At 51.2% G+C, this 13,403-nt stretch overlaps 1 long non-coding RNA gene across 1 annotated transcript in view; it reads right to left on the bottom strand.

Annotated features, from left to right (window-relative positions):
- Positions 1 to 8,057: 8,057 nt before the first annotated feature.
- The window catches only part of LOC116558597, a 7,071-nt gene continuing 1,725 nt past the window's right edge, over positions 8,058 to 13,403 (bottom strand). The window contains exon 2 of the long non-coding RNA XR_004272087.1: positions 8,058 to 8,123. This is a non-coding gene — a long non-coding RNA (uncharacterized LOC116558597). The remainder of the gene's footprint in view (positions 8,124 to 13,403) is intronic.

Raw genomic sequence — 13,403 nt, 5'->3', positions numbered from 1 at the left:
GAGTTTTACTCTTGTTCCCCAGGCTGGCAGGCAATGGAAAATGGAAAGATCTCGGCTCACTGCAACCTCTGCCTCCCAGGTTCAAGTGATTGCCCTGTCCAAGCCTCCCGAGTAGTTATGATCTGTTTGTCCACTGCACCTGGCCATGTACGCCATCTTATACCTTTGTATCCTTAGTGCCTTAGTGCAATGCCTAGCATGAAGTAGACTTATAATAAACATGGGATTGCAGGTACCCACTACCACACCTGGCTAATTTTTGTATTTTTAGTAGAGATGAGGTTTCGCCCTGTTGGATAGGCTGGTCTCCAACTCCTGACCTCAGGTGATCCACCCACCTCGGCCTCCCAAAGTGCTGGGATTACAGTTGTGAGCCACCGTGCACGGACCAGCATTGTCTTTCTTAGAGGCCTCCTTTTCACGGGAGTTTCACCCTTTAAACCTGAGAGTTTTTCAGAGTTCTAGCCTGAGCCCGCTTCTTGGCTTTGAGTGTTTTCTCTCTGGGAGAACTCTTCCACTTCCATCTATTGAAGCTATGATCTGTTTGCTGATGAAGCCCGAATCTGTGTCTTCAGCTGCTGTCTCTCCCCTCAGTTTCCCATGTGCATATTCAAATGCATGTTAGATATATACCCTTAAGCAGTCCACAAACATTCTATACTCAACTTGCCTAAGCATGTCATCATCACCCCTCCCCGCTGCTAGCTCTTCTCTTTCCGCGTCCTCCGTCTCAGATAATGGCACCACATCTTTCGCTGTAACAATGGCAATCAACTCCTAATTGGTCTCCCTGACTACTGTCTTCCTCCACAGAAATTCACTCTCACCCTGTAGTCAACGTGACACCCCTAAAATGCAAATCTTGCCACATCAGGCACCGAGAAAACCTGTCAATGAGTCTCCATCACCTGCAGGTTGAAGTCAAGCCCCTTAGCCTGACGCACGTGGCTCCCTGCACCTGGTTCCACCTGGCCTCTCCAGCTCTTGTCACGTCCCTGCCACCTCTGCACCCCATTCCGTGTTGGCTCCTGCGTCCATGTGTTTGCTCATGCTGCCTCCTTAGCAGCACCTCTCTCCCCGTGGCTGATCTATCCATCGATACTGAGTTCAACAGGCATCTCCTTCAGATGGAAGTGCCCTTTATTATGTTCCCATTGCATTCTTCTTCTCTTACTTCTACCTAACAAATTTGTTTGTTTGTTTGAGATGAAGTCTCGCTCCTGTCTTCCAGGCTGGAGGGCAGTGGCGCAATCTTGGCTCGCTGCAAGCGATTCTCCTGCCTCAGCCTCCTGAAGAGCTGGGATTACAAGCACCTACCACCATGCTCGGCTAATTTTTGCATTTTTAGCAGAGATGGGGTTTTACCACGTTGGCCAGGCTGGTCTTGAACTCCTGACGTCAGGTGATCTGACTGCCTCTGCCTCCCAAAATGCTGGGATTACAGGCGTGAGCTACTGCGCGCGGACCTAAAAAATTTTTTATGATGCTTTTCTGCTATGAAAGGTGGCCAGGGCATGCTTTTATTTTCATTTATTTATTGAGACAAAGTTTTGCTTTGTTGTCAAGGCTGGAGTGCCATGGCGCAATCATGGCTCACTGCAGCCTCAACCTTTCTAGGCTCAAGTGAGTCTTCTGAGTCGCTGAGACCATAGGCATGCACCACCATGCCTGGCTAATATTTTTATTTTTGTAGAGATGGAGGTCTCACTGTGTTGCTTAGGCTGGTCTTGAACTCCTGGCCTCAAGCTATCTTCCCGTCTCAGCCTCCCAAAGTGTTGGGATTACAGGCGTGAGCCACTGCTCTCTGCCTAACACATCTTTATAGTCTCAGTTTTTGCATGTGTCCCTCTTGTTGCTCTGTAAATCCCGGAAGGAAAGGGGTTTGCATGTGTTTACCATCTTTTTTTTCTTTTTTCTTTTTTAGACCGAGTCTTGCTCTGTCACCCAGGCTGGAGTGCAGTGGCACAATCTTGGCTCACTGCAACCTCTGGCCCCCCAGGTTCAAGCAGTTCTCTGCCTCAGTCTCCCAAGTAGCTGGGATTACAGGCGCCCGCCACTATGCTGGCTAATTTTTGTATTTTTAGTAGAAACAGGGTTTCACTATCTTGGCCAGGTTGGTTTTGAACTCCTGACCTCGTGATCCACCTGTCTCAGCCTCCCAAAGTGCTGGGATTACAGGTGTGAGCCACCGCACCCGGCCATGTATGCCATCTTATACCTTTGTATCTTTAGTTCCTTAGTGCAGTGTCTAGCATGTAGTAGACATGTAATAAATGTTTGATTAACTGAGGTAGGCATTCACTGTTTATTCACCCCTCTCTGCCTCCTTTCCCTGGCGGCAGTAAGCTCAATCCCATGGCCTCTGTTCCCCATCAGTAGTTAATTCCAGGCCTCGACTCCTTGGCTGCAGCCCCACTCCACGTTCCCACTCCGTCCCTTTCCTGGGTTTGGCTCCTGTGTGCTCTTTCTCCCTGTGCTTCTCTCCCTGGTCTTCTCTTCTGCTTCTTCCCTTTTATTTTGATCAGCTTTTGCTGCCCTCCTGTATCTTTCCAGGTGCTCCTCTGCCACTCTTCTCCCCTGTGGGGGCCACTCAGGGCAGCTCCAGCCCACTCCTGGCCCGGGTGTGTGCAACAGGACTTTATATAATTACCTTCACAATGGGGCCTAATGACTGGAAAGCGTTTTCATCTCAACCCACACAGTTCCAGATTTACAGCAGCCGAGGCCTCGGGGATACAGCTGGATGCACACCCCACCAGGTCTCTCTCTAAAGTGTCTTTTGGAAGATGTACCTTACAGCTCTTTAAGGAAGAGGGTCACTTGCTAACAGCTTTTCTCTCTAGTGCTTTTAAACATAAGCACTTAGCTTCATTCCTTGTTCTCTGTACCCCAGCTCTGCAGTGAGGATCGCGTTCATCACACTCCACCAGTCATGTAGCGTGCTCTAAGCTGACCTTCTTCTGTGGGAAGACCCTCAGGGATGAACATATTCATTCTGTCATTCACTCAGGTGTTTACTGAGCTCCCACTAACACCGCCCCTGGGGGTGGGGACAAGGGGTCACAGATGAGCTTGTCCCCCTCTAAGACCCAAAGGAACCCACGGTCTGGTGAGGAAGACAAATCTGAAAACCACTTTGCTAAACTAAGGCCTTGGTGGAGGTAAATATTGGGTACTATGAAAACATAGAGCGGTCACTGGAGCATGCCTAGGTAGGAGGAAGGTTTTTTCTTTCTTTGTTTTCAAGAAGGAGTTTTACTCTTGTTGTCCAGTCTGGAGTACAATAGCACAATCTCGGCTCACTGCAACCTCCACCTCCTGGGTTCAAGTGAGTCTCCTGTCTCAGCTTCCTGAGTAGCTGGGATTACACAAATGCACCACCACGCCCAGCTAATTTTGTATTTTTAGTAGAGATGGGGGGGGCGGTCATCATGTTGGTCAGGCTGGTCTCGAACTCCTGACCTCAGGTGATCTGCCTGCCTTGGCCTCCCAGAGTACTGGTATTATAGGTATGAGCTGCCACGCCCCACCTGGAGGAAGGTTTTACAGGGATTTCATTCAAGGAGTGAACAGGAATTGATGAGGCAGACAGGGACAGTGAATGGATATTCGTCATGGTTTTGATTGTCCAGTACTAAGCAACCTTCCTATTTTGGAGGGAATTCCTCATTATATGAGTCTTAGTTGGGGAAGAATTCTACCTTTGACCACATACTAAAAAAGGCAGAGTTTCTGTCTCCCTGCTCCCCGACCCCCCACAAATGTGGCATGGGCAGAGTGAGGGTGGGGTGAGGATGGCCTGGAAGCTGAGTTCAGCCAATCTGATGCTCCCACTGGGATCGCTGGGACCTGGGCAGGAGCAGTCATTTGTAGCAGTGGTGGCTGCTCCAGGCTGCTTCAAGAACAGTATCTAGTGTGGGGGTGGTATGGGTGGTGGACACGGGGCAGAACCAGCAGCAGTACCCCAACAAGGTGCTCCCTGTCACCTGACCTTGGAGTATTCTCTGCCATCAACATCCCTTGTTTCCCACCTGTGTGGGCAAGGGCAGGTGCTGCCCATCAACTCTTGAGCTAATAGAATTTTTTTTTTTCCTTTTGAGATGGAATCTCACTCTGTCACCCAGGCTGGAGTGCAATGGTACCATCTTGGCTCACTGCAACCTCCATCTCCTTGGTTCAAGCGATTCTCCTGCCTCAGCCTCTCAAGTAGCTAATATTACAGGCATGTGCCACCACATCCAGCTAATTTTTGTATTTTTATTTATTTATTATTTTTTATTTTAGAGACAGGGTTTCACCTTATTGCCCAGGCTGGCCTTGAACTCCCCACCTCAAGTGATCCGCCAGCCTCGGCCTCCCAAAATGCTGGGATTACAGGCGTGAGCCACTGCGCCTGACCTTAATTTTTGTATTTTTAGTAGAGATGGGGTTTCACCATGTTGGCCAGGCTGGTCTCCAACTCCTGACCTCAGGTGATCCACCCGCCTTGGCATCCCAAAGTGCTGGGATTACAGGAGTGAGCCACCGCGCCTGTAATCAGCCCAGACTATTCCTTCTCTGCTGGTTAGTGAGAGGTGGTTTCTGTTGTTCACAACTGAGTTCCCTGTGGGATCTAGGCTGGAAAGAACCTTGAGGAAGTTGGGCAGTTTGGGGGAAGGTAGGGTGATGTGGCTGGAGCACTGGAGGATGTTAAAGACTGGGAAGATGGGCAGGGAGAGGTACACGATGAGGGACCCTGTCCACCAGGCTAGAAAACTTGCCTTTTTCCCATTAGGAGAAAGCAGCGGCCACTGAAGAGTGTAAGTAGGGAGGGTCTGGGTGAGACTAGTACCTTAGGAAGATCATAGGCTGTTGATGGGGGAAGTAGTGTGAGCAGGGCTGCTACTGACCCTGGTGAGATTTAGAAAAAGGTGCCTCCAACTAACGCAGGGGCAGAAAAACAAATGGTGCATGTTCTCACTTGTAAGTGGGAGCTAAATGATAGAATGCATGGATGCTTCGAGGGGAACCACACACACCGGTGCCTACTGGAGGGTGGAGGGTGGAGGAGAAAGGTGATCAGGAAAAATAATTAATGCAGACCCTCTTCCAGGCAGCCTCTGTCCTACGGGAGGCACTGGTTGGCTGGATGTAAGTCCCAGTTCACCCCTTCTGCGGACACTGTTGTGCAGGGCACAGGTGACACTGTAGTTCCAGGGGTCTGGATTCTAGGACCTAGCACTCCCCTGATCCTAAGGACCTTACGTCATCGCCTCTGCTTTGCCTTCTTCTCCTGATGACAACCCCCTTCTCCCTTGGCCGGAGAGAACACCCCTCTCAGTCCCTCATCTTTGGGAAAATAAGGCCACTTTCTCAGCTGGTTCTCAAAACACGATCCTTTCTTTATTCAAGCAGAAATTGGCCTGCTGGACAGGGCATCACCCCAGGCTGGTTGTGCTAGGCTCTCTAATTCTCATACCCAGTCATCCTCCCCTGGGTTTTTGTTTGTTTGTTTGTTTGAGGCAGGGTCTCGCTGCGTCATCCAGGCTGGAGGGCAGTGGCACAACTACAGCTCATTTCGGCCTCAACCTCCCGGGTTCAAGTGATCCTCCCACCTCAGCCTTCCAAGTAGCTAGGACTATAGGGACGCATCACAACACTTAGCTACGTTTGAAACATTTTTTTTAGAGGCAGCGTTTCACTATGTTGCCAAGGCTGGTCTCGAGCTCCTGGGCTCAAGCACTCCTCCCACCTCAGCCTCCCAAAGTGCTGAGATTATAGGTGTGCACCTCCACACCTGGCCCCACTGGGTTTTCCTTAGGTGTCTACTCTTGAACCCATTCAAGCCTTCCAGGGAAAGCAATGACCAGGCTCTTGGCTGAGAAGTGAGAAGGTCAGCCGCATAGGTGAATGCCTGTGTGTGGAGGAAGGGGCGGCCCCTCTGCCCTCAGCCCCTAGGCCATCACGTGCAAAGTGAGCCTGCGGCACACAAAGACTCTAAACTATGATTCTAGAATCTTCCTGCCAACAATATCAGGGATTATTTGGCCTAAGCTCCCACTCAAAGTAGGAGTATCCTTTAGATGAACCTCCTATAAAGATGGGCATTCAGCATCTGCTTGAATACCTCCAATGATGGAGGACTCACTACTCCATGTAGCAGCTTGTATCTCGGTGACATCGAGCAGTGTATTTAGGTGACCTTCACAAGGTCACACAACAGTCTGTGACTCCTGCCTGGAACCATGGGGTTATACCTCCATATCCCTTTCTCTGCTTGCTGCCTCCTTCTGCTCCCAGGACTCACCTCCTAGGGTAGCCTGACTGCACACTGTCTCTGGAGCTGCCACACCTGCAGTGCCAGAGTGCCGTTGGAGTGGGTGAGCTGCCTGGGGCACCAACCTTTGCCAGCCCTGCAAGGCTCAGAGGAGAGGAGGATGGAAGTGGTGTGGGTGTGTGGCATGGTAGGGTGCGCAGAGTGGATTTTTTTCCCTATTTGTTTTCCATTTTCTCTCCTCCTGGAGGTTGGGCTGGTTGATTGGAGGTGCGGGTGTGTGGGGGTGGTGCACGCTGTGTGTGCGTGCGTGTGTGCGTGTGCATGCACAGCTGTGTGGGAGGGCATCCGTGCAGGAGCTTCACGCTGGAGCGGCCTCTCCCTGCCGACCAACTCTGACAGAGCTCCCACTGATTTGGCCTTAGAAAGTTTCCTGGCTTTGACAGGAACAAAACAGAAGATGCAGATAGGCTGTGCGGTTTCCTTGGCAACTCCAAAACATGGATGGGGGAGGGGATGGTGGGAACTAGAGAGAAGGGAGTGATTGGGCTCCACCACTCAGCTCTGTCCCCCCCATTCCCCTCAAAATAGCTCAGGATAAAATGTTGAACCATTCTCAGCATTCCTGTCCCTGGACCACAGGAATGGAGAGGGAAATAAGCCGCAAGGAAGGAGCAGAGGTGCCCCTCGGATAAGGGAAGCAAGAGACCTGCCTTCTAGGGGAGTGTGACACCTCTTGTTCTCTTTCTTACCAGGCTGACTTATCTCTTCTACCTTCCACTTCCTTATTTTGTATTCCGGCAGCTTTAAGGACTCCTCTTCCCCAAATGAACCCAAGGAAAACCAGAACACACACTCCCAGGTTCTCTACCTCAGAGGGACGTGACTGGCAGGGAAGCAAGAGGAGTAGGTGTCTCTCCTTCCCCCAACCCACGAAACCCTGGGACAGCTCCATTCCTAGAAAGCAGGAGACTGAACTAAGTCGGAGGTGGATGATGAAGAGTGTTCATTAAGAAATAAAGATGTTTAGGCTGGGCGTGTTGGCTCACACCTGGAATCCCAGCACTTTGGGAGGCTGAGGCAGGTGGATCATGAGGTCAGGAGTTTGAGACCAGCCTGGCCAACAGAGTGAAACCCTGTCTCTACTAAAATTACAAAAATTAGCTGGGTGTGGTGATGTGTCCCTGTAATCCCAGCTACTCGGGAGGCTGAGGCAGGAGAATCGCATGAACCTGGGAGGCAGAGGCTGTAGTGAGCTGATATTGAAACATTGCATTCCAGCCTGGGCAACAGCGTGAGACTCTGTCTCAAATAAATAAATAAAATAAAGACGTTTATTACTAATTAGTGAGATTGTCTCCCCTACTGCAAATTCACCTCCCAAGTGAATGTGCTGAGACCACCTGCCCTAGAGGCAGCATCCCAGAGCTCCAGGAAGACCCACCCATGCCCAGAAATTCTTTTTTTTCTTTTCAGAACAGGGCATGTGCAGTGGCACGATCTCAGCTCATTGCAGCCTCAACCTCCCCAATTCAAGCGATCCTCCTGCCTCAGCCCCCCAAGTGGCTAGGACCACAGGTATGTGCCACCACATTAGCTTGGCTAATTTATATATATATATATATATATGCATATTATTATTTTTTTTTTGTAGAAAGGGGTTTCACCATGCTGCCCAAGCTGGTCTTGAACTTCTGAGCTCAAGTGATCCACCCATCTCAACCTTCCAAAGTGCTGGGGTTACAGGCATGAGCACCACATGCCTGGCCTTAAGCCCATCAATTCCTTTTTGTTTGTTTATTTCTTGGGACAGGGTCACGCTCTGTCACGCAGTCTGGAGTGCAGTGGTGAGATCTTGGCTCACTGCAGCCTAGACTTCAGAGGCTCAAGTAATCCCCCACGTCTGCCTCTCTGGTAGCTGGGACCACAGGCACGCACCACCATGCCCAGCTAATTTTTGCCTTTTTTTTTTTTTTTTTTTGTAGAGACAGGGTTTTGCCATGTTGTCCAGTCTGGTCTTGAACTCCTGGACTCAAGCGATCCACCCACCTTGGCCTCCCAAAGTGCTGGGACTATAGGCACGAGCCACGGTGCCTGGCTCTATGCCCAGCAATTCTTGACAGCCCTGGCCCTTTTCTAAAGCACAGGCCTCTGGATCTAATTAGCTCTATCCGCTGTCCCTGGTCCCTCTTATCTTGGGCACTAGAATTCTTTTACTTGAGAATATGGAGGTTCTGAAGACATTTTTGCATAAATTTTTAAAACCAAAAAATCCTGATGCTACCCCAGTCCTGCAACTGAACATTAGTGGTGGCTGTGCAGCCTGCCGTTGGCACAACTCAGACACCAGGGAAGGGGACCTTGGGGACTCTTGGAACAGCCGTCGCCTGTCGGCGTGTTGAATGTGTTTAGAGAGCAGGAGCAGGCAGGAGAAGAGAGCTGAGACGCTGTGGGGCCACAGTGTTCACAGCCTCCTGGATGAGTCAGTGGAGGAAAGGGTGCTGGGCTGGGGGTGAGGAGGCCAGAGTTCCAGTCTAGCTCAGGCTCTGACCAGCTGTGGGTGGGAGGAAGACAACCAGGCTTCAGTGGCCACATTCCTGCAGCAAACTTGGGACACACAGTCTGACGAACACTTGGGGGTGGGGGGAGGGACCATGAAGCAGAAGATTTGCAGTGAAGCAGATGGTTGCCATGACATGGCCCCATAGCTTCCTGAGTGTGGCCCTTCTCCCCCATGCCTGCATGGTCCACACCTCCCAGGATGTTTTTGTCCAGCTCGACTTGGCTGTCTGATGACAGGAAATCAAAGATTCCAGGGCATGGTCACTCTGCCTCCTCCCCATCAGCTGTCCCGAAGCATGGTGACTCATGGGAGAGAGAGTTCATTTATCTTGACTTCTGCTCAGCCTCAAAGCTCTTCTCCAACATGGTCATCACTGCACCTCTGCCTCCCCTGGAGTTCTCTCCATCTTCAGCTGCCTCAGCAGCAATAATACATGGAGGACAGGCCCTCCGTCAGACTCCACATTCCCAACACCCAGCCCATGCCCAGGAAGAGAGGACAGCACCCACCAGCTCCCATGGCTCTGAGCTCTCCGGGCAGGTGACAGAATTGGGAGTCCATCCAGGAGGAGGGAGGAGGGCTGCTCTCCGCTGCCCTGCAGGCCCCAGCTCTGGGGAGGTGTCAGGCAGCTTTGAGAATGAGATAAATACAAGATGCCCCAATAAAGGGCTGAGAACTGATTGTGAGGGGGCGAAGTGTCCAATCAGAGGGAGGAGAGTGTGGGGAGGAAGGATGACTCAGGAGACCCCGGCTTGTTCCTAAGGCGGATGACATCATGTGGGTGGCCTTTAGAGAGGCCCTGCCATTTGGCCCTTTGTCTACCCTGGAATGTTCTTCCCTAAGAGGGGGTCTTTCCTAGATGCCTTCATGGTGGGAAATGAGGACAATGGGTAAACAAGTGCCTTCTCTATTGGAATGTCCACTTGGCCAAAAGGAAAAGAAAAAACAAATGGGTAAAGAGTGCCTTCTGTCTATGGATGCCATGACTGGGGTATTCCCTGAGACCCTGTCTTGAGGGCTGGGATCTTGGCTTGCATCTGGTTTGACCTCTCTGAACCTTGCACCTAGCCATTTCCTGCTTCCCCTAGCTAGAGAGGCCACTGGGTGTTTTCTGTGACTGGTAGCCCTGGTTGAGAAGTGAGGCAGGGAGGAGTCCACAGAGGATGGTGCCTGTCTGGGCTTCATCTGTTTGAGCCTCTGAGGAGGCCATCTGGGGAAGGCACCAGGGAAACTGAGACCAGAAGATGTGGGCCGAGCAGGTGCAGTGTCACAGAGGGGAGGGGCAGTCTCCAGGCTTGGCCTGACTGAAGTCCCCACTGAGTGGGTGCAGAGGGCAGTTCAAGTGGGATTTTTTGTTTTTGTTTTGAGACGGAGTCTCGTTCTGTTGCCCAGGCCGGAGTGCAATGGCGTGATCTCAGCTCACTGCAACCTCCACCTCCCCAGTTCAAAGGGTTCTCCTGCCTCAGCCTCCCAAGTAATTGGGATTACAGGCATCCACCACTATGCCCGGCTAATTTTTGTATCTTTAGTGGAGACGGCATGTTGGCCAGGCTAGTCTTGAACTCCTGACCTCAGGTGATCTGCCACCTCAGCCTCCCAAGGTGCTGGGATTATAGGCGTGAGCCAACTCACCCGGCCTCAAGTGGGGTTTGTGTGTTCCTGGGGTGCGCATGGGGGAGGAGGAATTGGGGGGCATGTGATAGACTCTCTGACTTGTAAAGACGCTCTTCTGGGCGGCGCTGGAGACAGGAATGCTTGGGTCGCTGAACTAGGGGATATGGTCAGGGTTCTTTGCACCCAAGAAAACTGGGTCTCTGCAACCCCTTTGCCCAACTCCCTTGTATTATTTCCTTAAGGTTAGTGTAATAACCCCAGAAACATGGGGCTTAAAATAACAGAAATGTATTCTCTCACAGTTCTGGAGAGCAGAAGTCAGAAATGAAAGTGCTGGCAGGGTGGCTCCTTCTGGAGGCTCTGAGGCAGAGTCGGTTCCTGCTGCCCTCTGAGCTTCTGGCAGCTGCCTGCAATCTGTGGCATTCCTTGGATTACAGGTGTGACTGCAATCCCAGCCTCTGTCTTCACCTGGCTTTCTGGGCATGGTGGTGGCTTACACTTGTAATCCCAGCACTTTGGGAGGCCTACGTGGGTGGACCCACTTGAGGTCAGGAATTCAAGACCAGCTTGGCCAATATGGCAAAACGCTCTTTCCACTAAAAATACTAAAATTAGCTGGGTGTGGTGGTGCACATCTGTGATCCCAGCTACTTGGTAGGCTGAGGCAGGAGAATCACTTTAACTGGGAGGCGGAGATCGCAGTAAGCCGAGATCGCTCCACTGCACTCCAGCCTGGGAAATGCAGCAAGACTCCATCTCAATAAAACAAAAACAAAAAACCCCACCCCAAAATCCCAAAAACAAAAAAGCAAAAGAACACCAGGAACACCCGTTGTTGGATTTGGGGCCCACCCTAAATCCAGGATGATTTATTCTTACTTATACCTGCAGCGACCTTATTTCCAACTAAAGTCACAGCCTGAGATGCCGGTTGGATATAAACTTCAGGGAGGCACCATTCAACCCACAGCAGCCTTTTTCTTTTTTTTGAGATGTAGTCTCACTCTGTCACCAGGCTGGAGTACAGCGATGCGATCTTGGCTCATTGCAACCTCTGCCTCCCGGGTTCAAGCAATTCTTCTGCCTCAGCCTCCTGAGTAGCAGGGACTACAGGCACGTGCCACCACGCTGATTTTTGTCTTTTTAGTAGAGACAGGTTTCACCATATTGGCCAGGCTGATCTCAAACTCCTGACACCATGATCCGCCCCCCTTGGCCTTCCAAAGTGCTGAGATTACAGGGGTGAGCCACCACGCCCGGCCCACAGCAGCCCTTAATTCCACACTTCCTCCAGAGCTGTGAAGGGTAAGGAGACCCCCAAAGTTTGATCGGCAGTCCCAAGGGCAGGATGCTCAGAGGACACAGCAGGGCCTGAAGTTCTAACCCAGCTCCCCAGCCTCCGTGTTACCCTGAGCTTCCTAGAAAGTTGCAAAGCAAAAACAATTGAACCCCATTCCCCAGGGATTGGCAGGCATGGTCCTCCTTCACTCAATAGGGGGGCAGGTGTCTGGAGTGTTTCCTTGGAAAATAAGTTGCACCTTGGACTGCTGCTTCTTAGCTGGGTGAATGTCTTTCTTAAGCCTACTTTAATCCATCTTGCAGCGCCTCAGCCGTAATTTCTCTTGGTCTGTCCATGAGGCTGATGGAGAACAGCCTCTTCCTGATCTTCCATTCTTCTGATGCTCGGCTAACAATTGTCACGTCTTTTCCCATTTCAGTAGGGGATGTCTTTGCCTGGAGAGGGTATGTCAGCAGCATTGGGAGAGTCAGAGGTGAAACAACCCACCTAAATGCACAGAGTTTGAATTTTCTCTACCAGCCTTCTCAGCTAACTATTAGTTGGCACACCTCCCTCTGCCCCGCCCGCCCCAGGGTTGGTGACAAGCTGAGCTGTGACTCTCTCCTCTCACCTCACATCTCTGAGCCACCCTCATCTACCACCAACTCTGCACAATTACTCTTTAGTGAAGAGAAAATCGGGAAGACAAGCTCCAGGTAGCACGGCCATCAGTCACCATAACGTGCTGGAATCAGCAATCATTACGATGATAAATGGCTCTGGAATTCCCATCACAGATAGTGCTGCAGAGGGGAGGCAGAGATTTAGACAGGAGCTCCCACGGCTCTCATCTGCTTTGTCATTTTAAGGAGAAAAGAGTCCAGCTTTGTAGTGCTAGGTTTTCTTCTTTAGAACACAAGGATGGAGCCGGGCGCGGTGGCTCAAGCCTGTAATCCCAGCACTTTGGGAGGCCGAGGTGGGTGGATCACGAGGTCAAGAGATCGAGACCATCCTGGTCAACATGGTGAAACCCCGTCTCTACTAAAAATACAAAAAATCAGCTGGGCATGGTGGCGCGTGCCTGTAATCCCAGCTACTCAGGAGGTTGAGGCAGGAGAATTGCCTGAACCCAGGAGGCGGAGGTTGCGGTGAGCCGAGATCGCGCCATTGCACTCCAGCCTGGGTAACATGAGTGAAACTCCGTCTCAAAAAAAAAAAAAGAACACGAGGATGGCAAGCAGTTGAAGGGGAGGCGGATGCTGTAATTTGGGGGTCAAGCAGCTCTCACGCCACTCTCAATCTATAGGACCTCCAAGGTTATAGAGCTCAGGGGTCTGGTGATAACAGTAGGGCCTGCCCAGGCGGAGCCTAGGGTGAGTGGAAATAGAGGAGATTGAAGCAGGGCCTGAGGGACAGGAAGCGAAGGGTGCAGGGCCCAGGCACGCCATAGACCAGCGTCCAAGTGGCAGTGAGGACCCAGATTGCTGGTGTCCCCTCCAGAGCCAAGAATTTCACCTCAAGATAAATAAACATATAAATAAAAAGGGCTATTATTTTGTGCCCTGCTCTGCATTATAATTCCCTCCCTCCCTTCCCTCCGTCCCTCCCTCCCTCTCTCCCTTCCCTCCTTCCTTCTTTCTCTTTCTCTCTTTCTTTCTTTCTTTCTTTCTTTCTTTCTTTCTTTCTTTCTTTCT

This window comes from Sapajus apella, unplaced genomic scaffold, assembly GCF_009761245.1.
Source record: "Sapajus apella isolate SASKATOON/1434 unplaced genomic scaffold, GSC_monkey_1.0 scaffold22, whole genome shotgun sequence".
In the NCBI taxonomy this organism is placed as follows: Eukaryota; Metazoa; Chordata; class Mammalia; order Primates; family Cebidae; genus Sapajus; species Sapajus apella.
Note: the sequence above shows the minus strand (reverse complement) of the source record. Positions and strands in the feature narration are given on the sequence as shown.